Source organism: Trachinotus anak, unplaced genomic scaffold (assembly GCF_046630095.1).
Source record: "Trachinotus anak isolate AG129_WGS33_773 ecotype Australia unplaced genomic scaffold, CSIRO_AGI_Tana_v1 ptg000001l, whole genome shotgun sequence".
Taxonomy (NCBI): Eukaryota; Metazoa; Chordata; class Actinopteri; order Carangiformes; family Carangidae; genus Trachinotus; species Trachinotus anak.
The window spans coordinates 2,297,491-2,320,676 of NW_027273852.1; the positions used below are offsets into that span (position 1 = coordinate 2,297,491).

Genomic DNA, 23,186 nt, shown 5'->3' on the forward strand with positions numbered 1-23,186 from the left:
AGTTGGGATGCCTTCTGCTGTTACACTGCCATTTAAAGGCAGTACATCATCCCAGTGCGTGTGTGTGTGTGTGTGTGCGTGCGTGTGTGTGTGTGTAAGGGGGGGGGGTCACTGTTCAGATCCTGTCTGCCTGACAGAACTCCCACTGCACCGTGTCTATTCAGGTCATCAGGTTGGGTTACGACACAGCTCAATCGTTTCACCTAATTGAAAGACAATCACCCTTGTAAATGCATTGTGTCTGCAGTAGGTACTATTTTTGGCACAATGGGCAATACACAATATTATTTGTGTATTATTTGTGTTGTTTTCATTTTACAAAATGGTATAATACATGTAATAAATGGTGAAATACCATAAATTTGGCAAACACGAACAAATAAAGGCAAGTCGCCAGCAGCAGTGGCTCACAGCACAGACTCAGACCACACTCGCTTTACTGAAAATGGCCTTTATGTTGCTGTACTTATTGAATTACTTCTGTGGAAATGAACATAATACTGACTTTATCAAGACAACAGGTTAACATGGAGGGGGACCATTGAGGTAAATAAGGGAATTTGAGAATTTACAGAATGTAATTTTTGTTTTGTGTTTTGCACAGGCTTGTCTGTCTGGATCCTTTTTTCTTCCTTTTCAAAGCAGCTTCCTTTACCTACATCAAAACTGGCACTGAAATCACCAAAGTATCTGTTTGGATTCAGGCTGGAGATTGAAGGCCCTTTTTTCTCTTACCACAAGTCTACCATTCCACAAAATGTAGACCGCTGACTATGCTTCTGTCCTGTGGGATAAGAGTGTAATTTAATATTCACTAATACTCTCCAGGAAACTCACTTAAGAAAAACAAAAGCTACGTGCAAACGTACACAAAGGTACTTGAAGGCTTAATCGCATACCACAATTCAAAGTGTTGATGGAAATGTAAGCCTCTTAAAGAAAAAAAAAAAACGCTAATGAAAAGTTCAACACCATGCAGTGAGGATTTGAAAAAGTGTAAGATTTGGAAGAGGTGCTAAAAACTCACACCTGCCTCTGGTGCAGCAGAACATCCTAATTTAGGAACATCTTTCATCAACACTCGGTCTGAGTGAGAGAGAGCGTGTTGCCTGGAGAGAAAAACTCTCAACCCAGGGAATAACAAGGAGCATGTGTGTCTGAGCGCGTGTGTGGGTACGTCCGTGGAGAGATGTCTCGTAGGCATACAGAAACTGACAGAAGGAAAAAGCCAAGGTGACACTAGGGGAGCCTCCTGACAAAGAAATAAAACACTGATGAGTCATGTGATTCACAAATAACACCAACACTGTCGGCCCAGCTGCAGAAGCACCGAGGCAGGGAAGAAAGAGGACTATCTCACTTGCAGTCTCATTTGACTGCATGTGATGAACTCTGATGCGATCCTACTACAGACACATTTGTCAGATGAGCAGTCAAAGGCTGAGAGCCAGAGATGAACTGACAACATAACAGGGACTCACCCAAAACAGCTCAACAGCAAGGCCACCCTGGGAGTCCTACACTGTAATTATCTTTATGAGGAGTCTTCTTTTATCACGTGTGGATGTGAATTCACAAGCATCACACATGATTTAAATACCTGCAAATTATGTGACTTTCAAACTGCCGTGCATTCGAAGCCCACAGTGCAGAGTGGCTCAAGACATAAAAAGACAAAACTCCTTATTCATGAGGTGTCAAATCCTTATCGACAATGGCAACCTAAATAGGATTCAGTGTATTAAATGGCTATAAATATATGAGGAGAGACATTTGGTAAGGTGAGGTGAGGCATCCTGTTTATTTGTGACTTCGGTACTGGGAGTGCGGCTTTTGCAACATTTACACCACACTGAACAAACGACAATGTGTCAGAGCAGACCTGGGCCAAAACTGTCATAACCCGGAAAAACAAAGCCACTTCTCTCACACAGACGCACGCACACTCATTCTGCAGATTGTCCAAAGGTCGAGTCAAGGCAGATAAGGAGGCACGTGCAACCAACTCACGGTTTGGGAATCTTTGGTGATTTGACAATTGTATTTTGATTCATGAGTCACGTTTTAATTCAAATATCGAACCTCAACTGTAATTGACATATTTCAGTGTGGTCAAAAGTGGTGAAGCGAAATACATTTGATCTTTCACGGTGCGATGATCATCCAGACAGGCTCGCAGGGGATGACACCTATCCAAGAATTTGGACATAAGAAAACTACAGATTCTGAACGGGGCAATATGTAACAAGATTTAATGAATAAGTGCAATGATACTAGTCATTTTTAGTGGCAGGAGATATACTAATATGTTGGAGTAGCATGTCAATCTTTGAAAAAGAAGTGGGTAAAACTAAAAATGCTTTTTGAGTTGAAGGGTCCCTTAATTGTTCTGTGAGGATTCTTATAAACATGAACCAATCAGTAATCGGCAAATGATCAGCTGACTGCAATGACATTAAAGCCAGTCATCAGGATCAGTTCTTATTGTAGAGGTCTATTACTTAGGAAGAAACCCCTCACTGTGGCTGCTATTGAAAGAAAAATACAAACATTACATTTTTTTAAGGAAAACAGACCTGACCCAATAATAATAAAATAATAATAATGGAGTAAAATGTTATGTTTTGTTATGATGGTTTGTTTCTGCAGAGAAAATGACCTGCAACTTCAGGCACGCTGTGACAGAAAACAGAGAACATTCCACTGTGACGTACACGGATTTTCCAATACTGGCAAAGAAAAACAATACTGTCATTATCTGTGGCAAATGCAGGCAGCGTGCCGGAAAAAAAATTCCTGCAACTGAAACACTTGTCTTAATTATTCCCACGATGAATGAATGCACATTAGTTTAACATCATAACCAGCCAAGCAAGATGTGTTTTGTTTCCATAAGACAGATCCCACTATTGCCTGCTATTGACTGTTGAAGTGTGATCATATGTGTAAAGCCTAAATAAAAACTTGAAGACCTCCTATGGGACCAAATCAAATCCAATTATACCAAGTACTTTATATAGAAACTCCAAAATGTTTTTACGACTGTTTCTGCAAACACATGGGCTGCGCCTCTCCTGCATCACCACAGCACTGACACAAATTGCCCAGGGGTAGAACAAATCCTGACCTGTTTTATAGAAACAAAGGGATCAAATTAAAATGTTCCTTCTGAGTGAGCAGAGTACACAAATATGCCCCCATGGGCTGGCAGCACCTGCTATGCTCTTCTCCCAGCAATCCCCCAGCAACCCCCCCCCCACCACACACACTTTACTTGAACCATGTTTAGTCCCAGTGTAGCATCTCTATCAGTTCAAAAAACACCTGACCAGACAGAGAGACTTCCTTATCCCCACAGTGTGGAGACCTGCCCTGGATGCTGTTAGAGCTTAAACCAACGTTGACATTAGCAGCTCTGTCCTGCTGTTTATTGCATTTACACTCCTGCAGCTCCAGCCTATGTATCCTGTTCCGTGAAAATATACTGTTGAAGAACATGTAAAAGTTAAACAGGAAATGGGCTTAAGTTAGACTTAAGTAACAGTTTGAGCTTACATTTTTCCTTCAAATTTATAATTCTATGATCATCAGCTTACAAGGATGGACAGCTGTGTGACGAACTTAACAACCAACATGAGCGTGATAAAACTATATTTTATGTAAAACTGTCAGGTGACCCTGCTTGAGGAGCTCGTGTGTGGCCCAAAATGTTATCGACCTGTTGTTGATGACAAATATACTGTACATGTACTGTACCTGTGAATTTCAAAGGGTTCTTGAGGGAGTCCCCTACCAGCCACAACAGAAATAGAAAAAAAATCAATGAAATCATTGACTTATCAATATCCACAAAACAGGTTTTGCTCAATTCTGAAACTTCATAACCAGCATCAGGAAGCTTGGTGCTAGAAGGGGTTGCTCTTTCACAAAGGGCATTTAGCCAGAAGGTATTGTGGTTAATTGAGGAAGTCTATCTCAGACTGCAGAGGCTCGACCTCTTCACCCTGAGTCAGTCCGGGCACAGACAAAGCCAGTCTGCTGGCTAAACCTCGGCGTCATTAACCCTTTGAGGAGAGCTCCTCAGGACAACACTCTAAAAGGCTCTTCTCTATTTTTCTTAATCTTGCGCCTCCTTTTCATTCTATATATAGCCATATCACCAAGGGCTCTGTGCAGAGCTCCATAGAATATGGAGGACAAGAAGGAAACAGAGACGGTTGATGAATATGGAAAAAGACAAGCAAGTGAAGGGGACAGCAACTTGGTTCATTCATTTATTCTGGTGCAAAATCTCCTCAGATATTAAAAAGTTTTAAAAACTATTTGTTGTTCAAGGGCAGAGGATTTATTGTCTGACTCTACCTTCTGTAAAAACACGAGGCCAAGGAGCAGAGTAGAGCCTATCAAACAAGAAAAGAGTGTTTTCACAGCTACTCCATGTGACCTGCATTATTGATGGGCTTAGCCTAATCCACTGTGAATACATGTACAGCCACATCATGACACAATACATGTTTTTCGGGGGTGATACGTACACAGTGAACTGCCATGACGTGAACCTTTGTGCGGATGTTTGTTCTTGTGCATATGCTCACAAAGCCTCTGCTGACAGACATGGCAGTCAACTCTAGTCATACCCGCCAGCAATGCGGCTTTTTCTCTAGTATGCAGGAGATCAACAGAGTTCATGTGAAGGCAGTGACAGTTACACTTCTGTCTCAAGTACAGGTATGCGCAGAAAGAACAGAGCAGGGGCATCCTCCCTGCAGAATCTCAGACACTGTATTTCAACCTAACGGTAGATGGATGAACTAATGCAATGCAAAACAACATTGTTACTCTGTGTGTAAGGTCGAAAATAAGATATGTATACATTGTATTTTAGAATTTAAGTCAGTTATTTGTTATTTTCAAACACTAACCTTAAGTTTCATGTATTTTGACTATAACCTTTTATTTTTCACTCTTAAGTTATTGGCTTCATTTATTCCAAAGTTGCTAATTTCACATTAAGCTCAACTTGGAAAGTTTTATCCACAAAATGACGGAGGGAGGATGTGATGAAGAAAACAGATATTAACTTGGGCAAACAGAGCAACAATAATCAGAGCTCTCTGTAGGACTATCTATGTTTTCATAAGTTTTCTATGTCCCTAATGAGTTCAACTAATAACCATTAAATTTGTTTTTGGTCCTGGCAACACTTGTGCTGCGTAAGGCTAACAGTATCAACCGTTCCCATGACTACTTTGCTTTTCTACCTAACAAAGCACCAATGAGAAAGCTTACACCATGGCATTTAACCCCCAGCTACTCTAGTGGAGCGGCTATGTGGCCACAAAGTTATGGTTGGAAAAGGAAGCCTGCAGTTATGAATGAGTGGATCAATTAAATATAAAGAGCAGCAGAGAGAGAGAGAGCATGAACATAAATAAACATTCTGGCCCATCTACAGCCCAAATGCTTTTTATCTAGCAGGATATAAAAAAACATAGAACGCTGGATATCCTGATGTATTCAACACACCATAGTTCGTTCATCCATTATTTCACTCACATCGCCGAAAAGCAGTGGCCCCTTTCAGTGCTGCTTTACAACAGCATTCAGTGTGAGACTCAAAAGCAGCAGCACTTGGTGTCACAAGCAGCACACATATGGTTTAAACCCAGCAGGAGCACTACTCTGCAATCCTAGAGACTCTACCACTTCCTTAGTCTGTAAAACTCTTGCTACAGAGACATATCAACCTGTTATATAGCACTTCTTCTCAATAAAATTGACTATTGTTAGCACCTAATGAAAAATTCAACACTATTGTATTATTTTTCACACATTCGTCCAGGAGTAACACCAGACTAGCCAACCTGAAACCCCACAGCAGCCTGTAGGCCAGCCTGCGCAGCATCTGCCAGTGAGTGGTCCAGTCAACTATGGCCAAGTGTATTCGTGGTGGTTGCACGGAGGCCTCGTCCTGTCCTTTCTGCTGCTGCTAACATGCGAATGTGCGCGTGCCCATTCACTGTAATGTCACATTCACGCTCTGACGCTAACCATGTCTGGCATATATGCATTGGCCCTTTCTTCTGTTTTTACTGAGAACTCTCTTAAACTGTCCTTAAACTGTCCATCTGTCCTTACATTCACATGGGACAGCATTTACACTCTAACAACAGACGCGTACCCCTCCATCCCCACTTGTGTGTGTCGCAATCTTAATGTATACAGCGTGAATAATGGTCGAAACCCACAGCTTCCTGCTTGCCACAGTTTGGTGACAGGGGTGATGGGGCAGCATTGATGTGCCCCCCCCTGAGGAAAGTGCAGAATCTCAGTCACGCAAGCTGAAGTCACGCTGCACAAACTCCCTGCCCTGCACCACCATCACACCGTTCTCCAAAATTACACTCATCACTGGGCCAAACAATCTGATAGAGGCAAATCCCCTATTTAGGTTTCTAATTCTATATCTTATATTGAAAAGTCTCAGACTGCTTTGGCAGACAGTAAGTGCCTCCTCTGTCTAGTTTGGTAATTTGATGTAACCCAGTAGAAGAGTGTGGCATGAAGAAAGAGGTCTGATTCCCATGTGATGCCAAATGCATAAAACTGGAAGGTGGAACCGGGAAATGCATTTGAACGTTTTGTTTTTTGTTTTTTAAATCTTTGCTTTTTTCCTGAAATGCAAAGTGCACTTAACATGGCATGCCTTGCAGGTCAAGAGAAACTTTAGTTGCTTTAGTACATTCTGTACTAGCAAATGGCACGACAGATAGAGAATGAGTCTTGCTACCAAATGCAAAAATGTTCTCCATGGATATCGGCTGACTCCTGCTCCTTTCCTCCTCAACAATGAACATACAGCATCTATAGTGAATAGAAAAGCAACAAAGAAGTGCTTTAGTATTTCCACCTAAACTATCCTTTCGCATTTGGAACTAGAATGAAAAAAATGTCAAACAATATCTATATCCTTAATAAAACTAAAGCTAAAGCTAAGGATTCTACAGCACCAAGCCTTGGAGAAGCTTTGCTGAAACCATCATTATATTTGTGCAATACACCATAGATAAATTTATACCCTTGACCCTTTACTTTCCAGTGGTTCAGCAGAACAGCAGAAACACAACTGCCTTACAGACTAACAATAATGTAAAAAGGAACAAGTTTGGGTGTATGATTAACATACATAGACAGATGTTTAGCATCACCTCGTTCATGCCTCACCATGGCTCTCTTTCACACTGAGCAGCAGCTCCTAGTTAGTGAAAGTAGCCTTAAGCAAATATTATCTATTACAGCTTGTTTTACAAAGACTGATTAATTGATTGAAACTGGCCACTCATGCAAAATTAAGTCAAAAATCAATTTCAGTCCTAATTTGAAGTGGGTGGGGAACAACAGCATTGCCCGATGATTTCTGACAGTCCGGGGGAAATGTGCCGCAGCAGCAAGGTCATCTGTGGTTTCAGTGTTTTGTAGCAAAGAAATTGTGAAATTGACATGACTGCATGGTACACAAACGGTTTTTAAATTGTGCTTTTTCAGGCTAAGTGGGACAAAGTGGTTTACAAACACCCACGCGCCCAGAGTCATCACTGTCACTTCAGAATTCACATAAAGGAACAAAAACAAATCAAAGTGTGATCAAAGAACAATGATGGTTACTATCAACAAAGTGTGGCTGGAATTGTTTTCACCGTGTGTGTGTGTGTGTGTGTGTGTGTGTGTGTGGTCCTGGAGACACTGTACCTGGAACTACCACTGAGGTGGTTGTGAGTACTTTGGCAGGTGTTTATCTGTGTGTGGACAGATGTTGTCGACATGATAGTGTCTCAACCATGAAAGATACAGTCAGGACCCTTTACAGGTCTGCACCCTAGATCAAAATGAGGCCGAGTTCAAAGATGGGTGTGGTTCGGCTCGTGCACTGGGTACTCATGTAATAATGTAGTAATAACTACGGAGCACTCATGGGTTGGAGCATCAGCATGTTGAAAGGCGTTTAGTTTATTTATTTTCTACCCTACTCCACTGCTGAACTATCACAGCACTGACTGGACACTCGGCTTTACAACAACTGCACACACAGAGTTTCACTGTAACTTCAAATGAACAAATTAAGAATAATAAAGTTTACACAAAAAAAAAACTTTAGTGACCTGCACAGTCCTCATTCTATTTTTGCTTTTATTCAATTATCTATAATTTAGTCATCTTATTTGTTTTGCCCATTTGTTAGTTTTCATTACTGTCAGGTTTAATTTCATACTTTTATTTTTATTTGATTTTCAGGGAGGCCACTGAAGTGTGAGGTTGTCAGGCAGATTTGCAACAGGCCATAAGAAGTTGTTTCTCATTGTTTCACAACAAACAGTGACCGTCATACTGCACGTGTTATATATCATTCAAACATTGTTTACATTTTTTTCTTTGAAATAGAAATAAACCATGTCAGATGATGATTTAATGCAGGCATCAGGCATCTTTAGTCTGATTAAGGAAGTGAGGCGAAACTTATTTTAGGAAATACAGTAGCCTATAAGATTCATGCTGTTAAAAGCGAATTTGATTCGCAGAGATTAAATAAATTGGTACATTGTCTATTGTCTGTCACCCAGTTTTCTACTGAATGTTTTATTTTTGGTGCAGGAGGTGGAAATGCAACTCTTAGTTATAGACATTTGTCTCTGAAGCATTTAAACCAAAATACTTTTCTATGACTTTACACTCATTATTTTCCACCGCGATGCAGCTGGTGTTTGTGCTCTCTCTATTATGTGGTCAACCACATTTTCTGGTCTGGCTGTAATTTGGATCCCCCTCCTCTCTTTTTGAAAATTATTTTATGCACATCGGGTTTTGGTAGGTTTTCCTCAGATCTCAGATCAGATCAAAAATTATGGACTATGAACCGTGGTAGAAGATAGTGTGTTAATGTGGGATCCCATTTCTCATAGTTGACTGAGAAATTAAGTTAACTTTAAACCAGTCTAACTTCTTTCACCTCCTCTGTGTTTCCTGGGGCAACTGCTAATATACTACTGGCTAACACTGTGATGTCTGTCATTTAGAGAGCTAAAGCCGGTTTAATCTCTAACCTGATTACATGTTATGACCGACCCCTTGCTTTTTCAAATGTAAGTGGTGCGGATTGCGTAAATCCTTTCCTCTTAATACTGACTCTAATAACAACAAGAAGACTTTTTTTCCTAATTTTGCTACTAGGCAACTCAAAACAGGAGAGACAGGAAGGTGGGGAGACATCCAAGTGTCACACAGGACTGACTGGTTGATGCAACAACATGAAATACAAGCTGATGTTTACTCTTATCGATAAATAAGTGAGAGAGAGGTGAACAGGATGCCTGCTGTGTTTCAGGAAAAGTACACAGGACAAAGGATGAATGGTAGTTAGCCAAAAATGGGATGGAAGTGGCCCCTGATAAGGAGAACAAGGGAAGTCAAGAGATGGTCCCTCGATTAAGAAATGTGTTCATTCAAATAGCTCCAAAGTGCTTTTGGACAGTTAACGATGTGAAAGAATGTTCCTGCTTGTAATGAGAACATTGTTAAATGTAGAACCATGTGTCCCCTGCAAAAGACAGCTTGTTTTCATCCACATTCCTGTTTATGGTATTACTCACGACACATTGTACAATCATTCTGAAGCTATGGGTAGTCAAATTAACTTAACTGGGTGCTACCGGCCTCATGATAAGACTAGACTGGCATCTGTTTGTGCAGCATTAACACTGCCGTGCTGAGGAAAGCAAATATATTCAGGAAGACATCCAGAGTGAAGGCAGCCAGAGCGATTCTGTTTCATCCAACCTATGCAGGCAAATATTTTGCTTGCAAACAAGTATTGGGCAGTTTAGCAGGTGCTCTTATCGCCAAGGGGACAATTTGCCCAAATCTGGTGCTTGGCAGGTGCTCGTTTGGTTTGCAAACACCACAATTCCTGACAGCGTGGCAATCATTAAAACACCAAACTGGCTTAGAGACACTAAAAAAGGAAAAGAAAAGTTCAACAAACTGTCAAACAAGGTCGATTAACAGTTTTTGAGGTCATGTTTAGGTCAGTCCCGTTTTTTTATTGCAGGTCTACATCTACTGAATGTGAGCTACAACACTTGCATCAGGGCAACGGAGTAATAGGATGTTTATCCAGCAGCTTATCACAGTGATGACCGACACTGAGCCCATGTGGTTTCCTTCAAATGTGAACCCTCATCAGCACATCATGAGGAAACGCATTGTCTTTTTATAGTGCTTTATCCCCATGATGTAGCAATGGTGTATGCATCAGGGCTCAAGCAACAACCTCCTCGGGGCAAAGAACATACAGATCTATAGCAGAAGCTGCTATCTCCACATGGGGATGTGTGAAGGTTATGGCAACGATTTTTTTTTTTTTTTTGCCTCCAGTTATGTGTCATGGGAGCATTAAAGGAGAGCAGAGTTACCTTTCCTCTGATAGCCAGCAACAATTTATTAGCATGAGTAGCAGCACTAGCACCCTGTCCTCTTCCTCTTCTTCTTCTACTACTGCTGCTGCTGCTGCTGCTGCATGGCTTCATGAACACAGAGCCAGTGCAGCATCTCAGCTGCAAGTAGCTTTCCTGAGTGGTACAATGCAGCAACACTGAGTGAACTTCCCTCACACACACACACACACACACACACACACACACACACACACACACACACACACACACACACACACACACACACACACACACACACATTTAGACACACAGTCATGGTACCCTCAGTGCCTGGTCTAAGCTGTTTTCCCCTCTTTAAACTTGTCACCTCAGCAAGTGGAACAGTGCTGCTGCAGTTATGTGGAGCGTACAGTTAGGTCCAGTGCAGCCAGCCCCTCATATTAGCTTTGATCAGTATTTGCTAAGGTTGCCTCTGACGGTGTTTTGTTTTAGCTGACTCCTGCAACCGGATTTCGCCTCAATTACTCCCTTAAACTTGGCAAATCAGCAAAATTGCTTTTCCCTGCACAGCTGCAAATAGATTCAATCATTCTGCATAATTTCTTTAAATGAAAACAAGTGTTTGTCAGCAAAATGCTTCTCCTACATTGTTGTTCTGCAAAATGAACCAACTATGCCGCATTGTTTGAGGGAAAATGTGAGTCTTTGTTACTTGTTTGAGCCAAGTATCACAGCCCACCACCCACTAAACTTTAGGAGCGGGGTACCTTCAAAGAGAAACACCACTCCGCTCAAGGGTAAATGCCGATACCATCACAAATTAGGAGGCTTTTCACGATTAGCCCACCTTAGTCCATATAAATACAGTGAACAAAATAACAGAAACACCTGCCAGTCTAATGCAATACAATTCAACCGCACCACAAACTGCAGGCATGCAGGTCATGAAGGTAGGATGTAGGTTAGATTTAGCTAGGTGTACCTAATAAACTGCCACCAGAGTGTAAGCAAAACACTGGTTGTATGATAAGATGCTTTAAAACAAGCACTTCGGGTCCTCCCTCAGACTTTTAACCCTTCAAGTTCCAGGGATCCCCTTTTTAAAAATCCATAATTCACCCCTGTACCTGGCACAACACTGCTGAAGAGACGCAGTGAAACGGGGATGTTGAAATTTAATGGTGACTTTCCAGCATAAACATCAGAATAAACACTGGGACTTTTGTAATATGTGAAAGCCTGTTAAAGCTGTGGCTAACAGGCATCTGTCTCTTAAAGGCAAACACTCTCAGCCTTGTTGTAGCTGCCACAGTGTGTGTGTTCCAGGGAATTGCTGTTTGAGAATGTGAGTGTGTGCACACATGCAGCTTGTTGCCAAAGTTCGTAGATAAATTTCATTGCCGTCAATTTATTTATTGTGCTTAACCTTAATAAGTTGAACTTGTTGGTGCAAAAATCACTTTCAAACATTTTCCCTTTTCAGGAAACACATCAAAAGCTTTTTTGGTACCGAAATTTAAGACAAAACTAAGCCTTGTTATTAAGTGTTTCATAAGAAATTTCATGCTTAACATTTGCAATTAATTTTTTTTTTGTTAAAGTATATCAATGCAACATCAGAGATACGTAGAAGAATGTTTTCAACTTCACACACTTTCTCTTTGAATGATGACAATTTAGTTCTAACCAGAACGAGACTCATAGATCAACCGATATCAGCTTATAAATATCAAATCAGAGTTGGTGTAATTGCAAGCCATAAACAACACATAATTTCAGCACACAAATGACAAAGATATGTTGGAATAGAAAAAAAAAAAGTTAAGAGCTAATGTATCAAAAATATTTGTTATGTTTCTGTTTTAAAAGAATCAGACTCTTTAAAAGTCTAAAATATTGAATATCAGTCTAATAGCTGACTACAGATGTTACAAAACCTCTGCTTGGTCCTCATCTATGTAGCTGCTCCACTGCACAAGGTGATGCATTTGCTTGCATGATAGCTAAAAAAAGTTGTTCACTCCAATAGTGACTGAACTGATCGATAATTGATTAGTGCCTTCTCGTGGTCTCTGAATAGTTTTGCTGACAGATGAGTGTTATAAAGGATTAAAACACGGCGTCATAAACAAGCCTCCAGAGAAATCTGGAAGTATAGAAAGTTCTTTATCGAGGCAAAAAGTTTAATAATTGTTTACACTGGTGGTGTATGACAATTAAAACCCCATAAATTCTACAAATGCATGATCAATACATTATTCAGCTGACTTTACCTTCACACAATACTCAAATCTGTGGCTCCATCTGTCTCAGAGGTGAGCAGTGTGTTGAAAGGCAACAGCTCAATGAAATATCTGAGAAAGATGAATTACACTGAAAAGTAACTCTGGCCATTTGTCTCACATGCGAGACGTGCAGTGTTGCCTTAGCAGCCCACTTTCAGGAGGAATATGTGAAATTTCAATCTCTGGATTCATTATTTGCAGAAATCGTATGCTCAATTACAGCAACATCATATCTCAGCTTTGATTTCAGTTTTGCTTCCCTTTAAATGAAGGAACCGGGGATTCAGATGAAGTGCTGCTGACCTTTTCTCTCCTCCTCGTCCATCAGGTCATTTGCAACCGTGTGCGTCCACAGATGAGAGCAGATTTTTTTTTTTTTTTTTTACTGCAAGACTGCATAACATGTCACTGTGCTGCAGCTGCAGCTAGCATGGCGTTAATATTACTGTATCTGTGAAGTGTACATGATGCGGTCTCTCGGGTAGACCTCGACAGGCACCACTGACAGGGTAAAGCTGAGGGAAGATGACAGCCATGAATCCCACAGTGGCTCTGCACACACACGCCGCAATTTCCCTGCGCTCACAAGTCAATATTTCTGTTTAACCAGCGATGTGATGGACGCTGTCTTTGACCGGCGAGTCCCCCGTGTCTGCGCTGTTCTTGAGGATTAGCAACCTGATATTACATAAACACAACCGGAACCCAAATCATATTAGCAACCCCGTTTATTTCATCCTCCGCAGTCCCAAAATATCACGCAAAAAAAAAACAAAAAGGCTACTCACTGTCCGTGCGGTGGCGGAGATTTGGGATTTCCGGACGCGTTGAGATCTTCTCCGCGACTTCCCTCGGAGACACAGACTGTCTGTTTTCCCCCGCGTCGTCGCTGCTGTTGGAGGAAGGCGAGCACAGGCTCGGAGCGGCTGTACGGTCGCATGTACTGCAGTGTTCACAGCAGTCTGCCGTCGGCCCCCTTCTTCTTCGCGGCGCTTTTGCCGCGGTCGGTACCGGGAGCGGTGCATTACCGCCGCCGTGTGGCGCGGAGCCGGTACAGCTCATGGTCAAGTCGGGACCATGGATGTATTTCTCCCGCCGTCGGGTCCAGCGCGTCTCCACCAGCGTCAAGCCGCCCTCAGGAAACTGGACCTCCGCTCAGGATTTTCAAAATAAAACCAAAAGGCATGCAACCGCCAAAAAGCCAAAGAAGAAGCGGTGATAATACGACACTGTGTGATTTAAGGACACCCGTTTCAAACATTTGAGGTGGTCTTAAAATCTGCTCAGCATAAAGCACTTAACACAAAGCTAACATGGATAAAAGGTGATGAGATAATGTCAACAGAGCTTTCAGTGTCACATTTAAACAGCACATACTTGTTCTAATTATTAATTCACTTGTAATGTGGTTTGAATATTTCATATATCCTTTTATTATTGCTTTACTGCTTCATAATTTAATTACTGGCAGCACATTTCTGTATTTGCTTGTGTTGTGAGTATTTGATGCACATGTCGTCGAACTGATGAAGATGTTTCTAAATATTTGCTTGTGTTTTGTCTATATGCATGTGCTTTCTTTTTTGTTTGTTTGCATGTGTTTTCTTAAGTTGCAGTGCGCTGAGCTCTCAGGGCCACCGTACTGCAAATTAATGGGCTGCCTCACTTTAATTTAGATGTTAGAGAAGTGTTTGTGGATATAATGCAGAAAGGTGTTATCAAAGAGAGACACACTAATTTGAAGAGTCTTTGCTTTGACATGATGGTCATCATAGGAGAAACATTTAACAGTATAACCAGTAATGCAGTATACCTGAAAGAGAAAGCTTTGAAGAAATATTATCCATCATGTTTGTTCCTGTGCCTCTTCTCACTGTTACTAATAACTTGTCTGACAACATCAATCATGGATCATTGCAATTATAATAATATAATTATGAATCCAGATGACCACCCAAACCTGATTTATTGTTCAATTTTCATGGCCTCTCTGAAGACTCACAACTGAACCAACAGTCATGGGTGGATTTTCACTAGATGCCACTTTTTTGGCTCCTTTTACTCAATAAAACCTTGACTATAGACTTTAATGTTTTGCATATGTTACATTGAACATATTTTACATATGAGTTTTGACAGTTTTGGGTTGTCTGTCCACTTCTGACCACAGATCTGGGAGTTAAATCTCTATAATGTAAATGACATACAACAAAAGGTCATGATCGAGCAAGACAGACAGCTGCAAACCAGAAAAATGCAGCTAACGAGAAAATGACTGTACAGAAAAAAGAAAGTGCTAATAAAATGTGTATATATTTTAAAAAACAGGGGGGGGGGGGGGGGGGGACTGTCAATGTCCAATCAGATTAAAATGTGAAATTCTACTTGTAACTTCAGGGCATTGTCACTTGTCATTTTGTCTGTGTATGAAACTGAGTTTTATATCTGTGCAACTCAGTGGAAAGTACCAGAGGTCAGATTTAAAGAATTTTAAATGTATCACAATAAGTGATAAGATGCTGAGAGACATGAGTAGGGGGTTATTCTGATTTCAGTTCACAGCAGAGGTGCAGCCAGCTGTGGGTCTCAGTGCAGACCAGCGGGGGGAGGACTGACAGGGCAAAAGTGACACAAAGATTCACTATGATGTGCAGTATTTAGTGTTTTCTCAGTTTAAACAGTGTTTCATCACCCAACAGGTTTATGAAAAAAAAGAAGTGATATGTATATGACAACATTTCAAGTGTGTGTAACAGCGGGAAACAGCAGGAAAATACCTTGTGTTTAGCCTCGTTCCTGCTGATCTTCCACTGGGACAGGGAAATGAGAAAAGCTGATGAATTTTGATTAGAAAATGAGGAATGTTTGCAACACTTGAAGCCTGCTGCATGATTTATGATACATTGATAAATTGAGATCTGCATGTTAGATTTAAAAAAAAAAAAAAAATACTAATCGAGTTCCATTAGGAAGTTACTGAATTCCCTGTGACGTTAACATGGGTCTGGAAAACCCGTATGAAAGTAAGTAGGTTGTTGCTATTTTGCCTTGTTTTCCACATCTATACCTTCAGTACAGATGTTCTTACTTTTGTGTTTTAGCTACTGACTTTAAAAAAGAAACAGAGAGCAGAAAAAAATATGATTCCCCATAATCTGAGGTCATCTCTAAAGAAAGTAAAACCACTTTAATCTGGAGAGAAACTCCACTTTCTTCTAAGTGGTAAACTAACAAGTAGAAACAAAGACTAAGAAATAAAGGTAGAACAGAGAGAACAGTGTATGTTGTTCATTTACAGTGAACATGATGTCCTCCTCTTCTCCTTGTGGCTCATGATGACAACTCAATCAGACACCAGTTACATGACCAGTTTGCCATAAACCTGCTAAGGTGAAAGCAAACTGTATGTCACTGTTGTTGTGCCGCCCCCATGTGGCCAAAAATAAAACAGGTGAATTGTTTGGAAAATACTTATGTTGTTTTCATCTGTAATTTTTGATAATAATATGACTTATAATAATCTAATTATAATTGAGTTTATGGGTATTTATTTCTAGTGTTTTGTAATCAGCAATCTGTGTTTTCATGGATGAATAAATTGAACCTTGAACCACTTTATAAAGATGTTATGTAGCTGAACACATGTTGGCAAGTCTGACCCTTTTCCCTGAACTGCAGCATTTTACCATCATGAAAACTGTACTAATAATGTGACATCTTATTTATCTTCATGGGAGAATGGAAGGTCACATGGAAGGTCAGAAGTCAGGTTTGAGTATTATGCTCAAGAAAACCTCAGTAAGACCTTTTTTTTTTTTAAATCAAAAAACAACAAAAAACAACAAAATTAAATGACTGAAACTCTGACAGTCATTTTATCCTCTGCTCTTTACTTTCAAAGATCACAGCGGCTTCAGTTCAGTTCAGTATTTACCTTTATTAGTGAGAAGAATCAGCATCACTGTTTGTTCATCAACATCACTGGTGGTCACACAGTAATCAACTCCTTCATCTGCGGCCCTGAAACTGCAAAAGCCTCCTTCAGAATAATTATGGCTCCATCTGTGCTCTTCTTGAACCAGGTGAAGTGGCTGACGGGAGGCTTGGATCTGCTGGAGCAGGTCAGGTTCACCCAGATACCTGCTGACACCAAACCTGATGGACTGACAGATGCTGAGGCGTCTTTGGAGGCATCTGGAACAAAGACGTGAGAGAGAAGAGGAGCATCAAGCCCTACATGAAATCCTTGAGAGTAAAATAACTGAATCTTCATGTGCTGACAGGATCCAACAACAGACACTGGTCTTACATGAAACTCTGACAGTCACTTTATTCTCTGCTGTCCTGACATCTCCCCCTCCATCCTCAGGAAATCTGGCAGTGCAGGTGATGCTGTATCCATCATGCGTGGACGGGGAGTAGGAGCTGAGCAGGTGTAATGTTGCTTTCAGGCAAAACGCAGAAACTGCAGCGCCGCGCTCTGAAACCCATCATTCCTATTGGCCGCGCCGTGACGAACACCAGCGCGGCCAATAGGAACGACGCATCCAGACACACAGGAAGTAAACAGGAAGAAGCCCTGAAACCCGTTGCCGTGGAAACGGAGCTCCTCCACAAGCCGCTCTCTGTATCTAAGGACACCCACGACCTCTTCTTCCTGCTCCACTTATTCCTGTTAGATGCATTCGTGTTACTGGGAACGACAGTCCCTAAACACGGCGGGAGACTCCCGCGTCGCAGCGACATGTCCCGGTAGAAGTTTGGAAAACTCCGCGTAAGTTTGCTCCGTCTCCCCCCGAACAGTGCGCTGAACCTGGGGGCAAGGTCATATAATATACAGCTAAAAATTAAACCAGTGACCACCGTCAGGTTTGGACACCACTGTTGGAGGCTTAGGGTTAAAATGCTGATTATAGTGTCTATCTTTAAACTTAACAAGACTCTGTCTAAACTTACTTCTGTAACCACATCGTATGGACGACATGAGACCGCTTTCCTCGGCATGAACGCACTGACAGGCGGTGAAACAACCGTACAGCTCCGCCGTCCACACCCGTTTATTTATGTCTCTTCTTACAACTTCCTTCACGCCTTCAATATAAAGTTCCATTACCGAAGTAGCCCCGAAACATCAAAATAAAACACCAAAAATTAATAACAAATAAACCATAAAATAAACTTGTTACTGATAAATGGCGCTTACACTGGTAAATCAACTGTTGGAAAAACTGTATTTTGAAGAAACTATAGAAAGTGATGATCCATAAACAATTCAAAAAAGCTGACATGACAGAAGTTTAGCTAATATTTTAATAAAATATATACAAAATATTGTTGTCAGTATCTCTCTTATTGAAACCCAGTGAAAATAAATAATCCCTTCATACTCAAAATCACAGGTCACCAACATATAACTCATGATTTTTATCATTATAAATAAACTTGGACAAAATAAGTTCATATTTATGGTAGTAAAACATAGAGTATAGAGCCTGTCACTGCTGAAGACAAAACAGACAGTCTAGATATTGATTGATTTGTGAATGAGAAGTGACAGAAATTATTCAAATGAATCTGAATGGAAACACAATTAGACTTGAACATTTTTTCTTTTCACAGCAGGAGAGTTTCACATCTTTCAATCTGTGACACTGAATCACACACTGTGTATTTGTGTGTGGACACTGTACATATGTTTTCGTATGCACTGGTGGTTTCCTCGGACCAGCAGTAGAGCTGGGAGGTCTCTGGACAGAGTTTCCAGCCAGCACATGTAGAGAGCATTCGACACGGTTCCCTTCCTGGCCAAAGGCACGCTCCTACACACAGAGAGAAGGAAGTCACTGTTATTAGTGACGACTTTATGTGCAAGATCAGGAAAAAACAAATCAGGATGGTAGAGAGAAAATATTGTAGAAACAATACACAATAAAAACAGCAACTCTAACTTTCTAGCTTATGAATTCACGATGGAATTACTCTGAAACCACACAGGTCAAAGGTCAATGTTAAAAAACTGACTAGTGAGTTTTCTGGAAAATATAGACACACTATATATCCAACTGTATTTTCAGGCATATTTCAGCTGTTAGTTCAGTTGGCATCATTATCACACGGTTGTTATTGTTCTCTCCTTCTGAAAACTGAGGTTCTCACATGACAATGAGTCTGGCCGTGCTGCAGTGCTCCTTCAGCAGCTCGTTCAGCCTGATCTGACAGTTGCTCTGAAAGTCACACACACAGCACGTTGACACAAACGTCTGCTTGTTTAACATGGCTCCAACACAGCAGGTGAACTAAGGCGAGCTATAGAGACTGACCTTGGCCTTTAGAGCTCCAGCTCATTGTCAGTGATCCTCCATGGCTCCTGGGCCTTCAGCCTCTCTGCAGCCTCCTGCTCCATGTCGCCTTCCTTCAGCCCGTATGGCTCCATCAGCTCCTTAAAACTCAGCTTACTGCAAAACAGATCATACATAAGTTTATTACCTCTGCAAGGGAGGTCATGTTTTCACATGTGTCTGTTTATTTGTCAATAGGATTACACAAAAAGTACACAACCGATTTGCACCAAACTTGGTGGAGGGATGGGATGTGGGTCAGGAAAGAAACCAGTAAAATATGGGACAGATCCGGATCATTTACTCATTACAGAATTTTTTTCCTCTGAAGTCTGGTGTATGTTGTCTGACACTATTTTGAAAATACATTTTAAAACTATTTTAAGCCTGTTTAAACAAAATTGTCAATTTTATGTTGGCTTTCACATACTTCTAGTGGCAGACTATACTGAATACTGTAGGGCTGCAGCTTGTACAATGATGATTCACATCCAACAATATAAACATATAAAAATGAATACAACAGGTTTGAGCATCATCGTCACTACAGAACTAACTTCTCAATCTGTCACTTACTGTGCTTCCCTTTGGTTAAATGTTTCAGATAAGGTTAATTCGGTGGGACAAACGTATCTATACATCCAGGACAAAACAATAGCATAATTGCTCTGACTGACTGTTTTAGGAACGCAGCACTCTATGGGTAGTCACCCATCAGATCCCAGGATTATCCACAGTGCACAAATGTTAACAAATGGAATATTTCCCTAATTCAAAGAAATTCCCTTATGGCATTCACAAGGCCAAAAACAAGTTTCTGTGAGGTGACCTTGACCTTTGACCAACAAAATCTAGACATTTGTGCAAAATTTTTAGAAGTTCCCTCAAGTCACCACTGTGATGTTGCGTTCACAAGGCCAAAAGTGCATTTTGTGACGTCACTGTAATGTTGACCTTCAACCAGCCATCGAGCTGGACGCCTCGGAGGCATCACACAGGGCTGCTCTCTCCAGGTGGAACATGGTCGAGTCCTGATCCCACTGCTCATCCTGCTCACAGAGACAACCTGCTTCACCATCACCAGGTGGACTGAGTCAGGTGGTGACTGAGATACTTATGTACATAAGTACAGTTGGACAACCCACTGACTGAGGCCCGGCTGTCGCTGGCGCTGAGGCTTTAAAAAAAGGAAACAAAACACTCTCAGGACTGGATCACACTGCAAGTTCCTTGGGTCAACTCTGACCTCGGAAAGACGGCTTTTAGATTTTGTGCTCCAGATTCATGGAATACTCTCCAACGCACTTTGAATATTGATTCCCTCAAAACATTGGGACAGTTCAGAAATATGCTTCTAAATCTTTTAAATCGTAACGTTTTTGAATGTAAATGTTTTATTTGAAACTGATTTGTATTCTGATAGTTTTCTTTGTTTCTGCTTTTGTAATCTTGGCATTATACTAAAGGTTGATGATGATGATGATGAAATATAAAAAGGTGTAAAATGATATCAGGTTGATGTGTACTTGTCACTTCTAATGGTGACTGCACATACAGTAAACTCAGAATAACAAATCTAAATAAATGCAGGTGAAACAACTTGTAAACATGTTTGTTTTTTCTTACTTTGCAACACTTCAAGTCACTCAACAATCACGGTGTTAACAGTTATTTGACTGATAAATCAAGGTTTAGGAGCAGGGGTGCACACTGAGCTCTCAGGAGCCAGGCTCCTCTCTGAACTGCTGGTCTATGGGGACCTCTAGTGACAGGACTGAAGTACTGTTCTGTATCTGTGGGGTCCTCAACACCCAATCAGCTATAACAAGGCAAGTACCTATCATTTAAACATGCATTTTCTTGGAGACCACTGACTCAAATATTAAAGAGTAACAACCATATCATTTGAACAGGTTTGTTCAGTGTGTGAGTTTGGGGATTTTTGCTACTAAAGTTGAGTAAATTTGCCCCCAAAATGTGGCAAATGCAGTTGATTTTCATATGATTTTTCAAAATATTAAGATTTGTGTGATTATGTAGTTTTGCTTAAGCAAAAAGTCTTTATTGTCCCTTAACAGGGAAATTGATTTGCAGCCAAGCTATACATGAACATGCATACAAGGACACACATAGCACCAACACTTATCAACAAACAGTATGACATGGTGACCACAGAAAGAGTTCCTTCATCAGGGTCAAAGTGAAAAAGTCAAATAAGCTGTGCAGGCCTGTGCAAATGTGCAATCTCAAGACAGCAATACAATACTAAATATCTGCCATTTAATAACAGAATAGCAGCGGGAAAGAAGGAAAACTTTAAGTAAACAAATGGAAAAGATGAAACTATAGAAAAGCTGTCTGTAGCAGTATATGATGGTGCAGCATGAAGACTGAGTTTTCACTGCATGTCAGAGGAAGGAAGGTGTATGAACAGAGTGAAGTAAATGACTGGTGGTCCTGAAGTGTTATTTCCCTTTGAGACACCTGTAATCACTTGACAACCAGCCTGGTGGCGCCAGACCCAAGCGTCAGGTACTGACGGAGCCAAATGAAACTTCCTGTAAGAGCACCTGGGGAGGTCTCTCACGTTAGGAAACAAGCTCGAAGCAACACCTGATCTCCACTTTTAACTGCCTCTACATCCCTCTCTCTGCTCTCATGTTTGACGGTGTAACAATATTCAGATGGTGCTGGTCTTGTTAAACTGGCAAGAAGAGGGTGGAGAGTGAACTCATCTTCATCATCAAATCAAAAGGAATTTATGGCACTAAACCTGAAAACAATAATTGACATCCGTGGGAACAGAACATGATCTTTTTTTTTTCTTCAGCAAACTGTGACTAGTTATAGGCTGTTTCATTTTATTTCCTTTTAATGATCTTTTAAGTAATTACCTTGAGATACTGTGCATCATGTACAAGCAGCTCTTAAAATGTGAAATGTTTTTGTTTTATATTTAAAGTTAGCTCGCCCTCTAGTGGAGTAAATGCATATTGCATTAACCTGCATGATTGCATTACATCGAATGTACAGATTGTCTCCCTTTTATTTAAGTACGTTCACTTTAACTTGGTTAACAATGCACATCTATTAAAATGTAGTTGGGATGGTTAAATATGTTAATCAGGAATCACATGGAGGAAAAAGAGTTGTCTGACAAAGATCAAATTATGGAGACTGAACAGAGATTGAGAGCTGTCGATACTATTTCTCTCTCCTCCTGTTACATTCTTGATTCAGCGTTGAAAAGTTTGTCTTAATGTGCAAAGTTTCCTCTTTCACTAATCCAACTGACAGTGACAGTAAACTGACACATGGCTGATGATCTGCTGCTAAAGATGTTGCCAGTTGTATCTAAGTAACTTACACATTATGTTTGAATGGATATATTTGTACAGCTGTTACATTCAGGTTTCCTTTTTCTCCGTTTTACAAGCAATGCCTCGCTTCCAAGAGATAACAAAGATGTCACTCTAAACAATATGTTATATATTTCCATTATCTTGCATCTGGGGAAACTTCATCCCACCTGCTAACTGTCAAAAAGCAATTGGAATAACAGGCTGATTTTCACAGTTAAAGACCTAATGTCTTCTGTGGACTGAATGATCCCAAATATTTAGGCAAACACAATGTTTTTTATTAATATTTCATAAACCAACAGTCAGTCAGTTACATTGTATATTGCAGTGTTATTTAACTGTCTATAAATATGAACCAGTGAATCTATATGGTCCTTGTGTACGCTGCATGGTCCTAAAGTGCTGCACATTTCCTGTCTTATATCTCCTTCTTCCTTCTCTCTCCTTTGGTCGTGTGGTACACAATTATTTGATTATTTGATTGTTTGATTATTTTGATTATTTACACTTATTGCATTAATTTCATTGACAGGGACAAATAAACCTAGATTATACTGTTATTATTATACTGCATGGTTGAAGCTAAGTCAATGACAACCTTTTCAATATCTGTTTTTCTTTAACGATTGGGAGTATCCCTGAGCTGTTCAAAGCAAATTCACTTATCCTTTCTTACCAACATCTAAATGCTGTTTTTTGACTGTTCTTCCCATGTATCTGTTGTCCAAGTATCTATGTCTTTGTCAAGCTCTC

At 40.6% G+C, this 23,186-nt stretch overlaps 1 protein-coding gene across 1 annotated transcript in view; it reads right to left on the reverse strand.

Annotated features, from left to right (window-relative positions):
- Window positions 1-13,843, reverse strand: part of adarb1b (adenosine deaminase RNA specific B1b) — a 108,483-nt gene extending 94,640 nt beyond the window's left edge. Inside the window, exon 1 of the mRNA XM_071490626.1 lies at window positions 13,522-13,843. The gene's annotated coding sequence lies outside the window, so the exon portion shown is untranslated. The remainder of the gene's footprint in view (window positions 1-13,521) is intronic.
- Window positions 13,844-23,186: the final 9,343 nt, after the last annotated feature.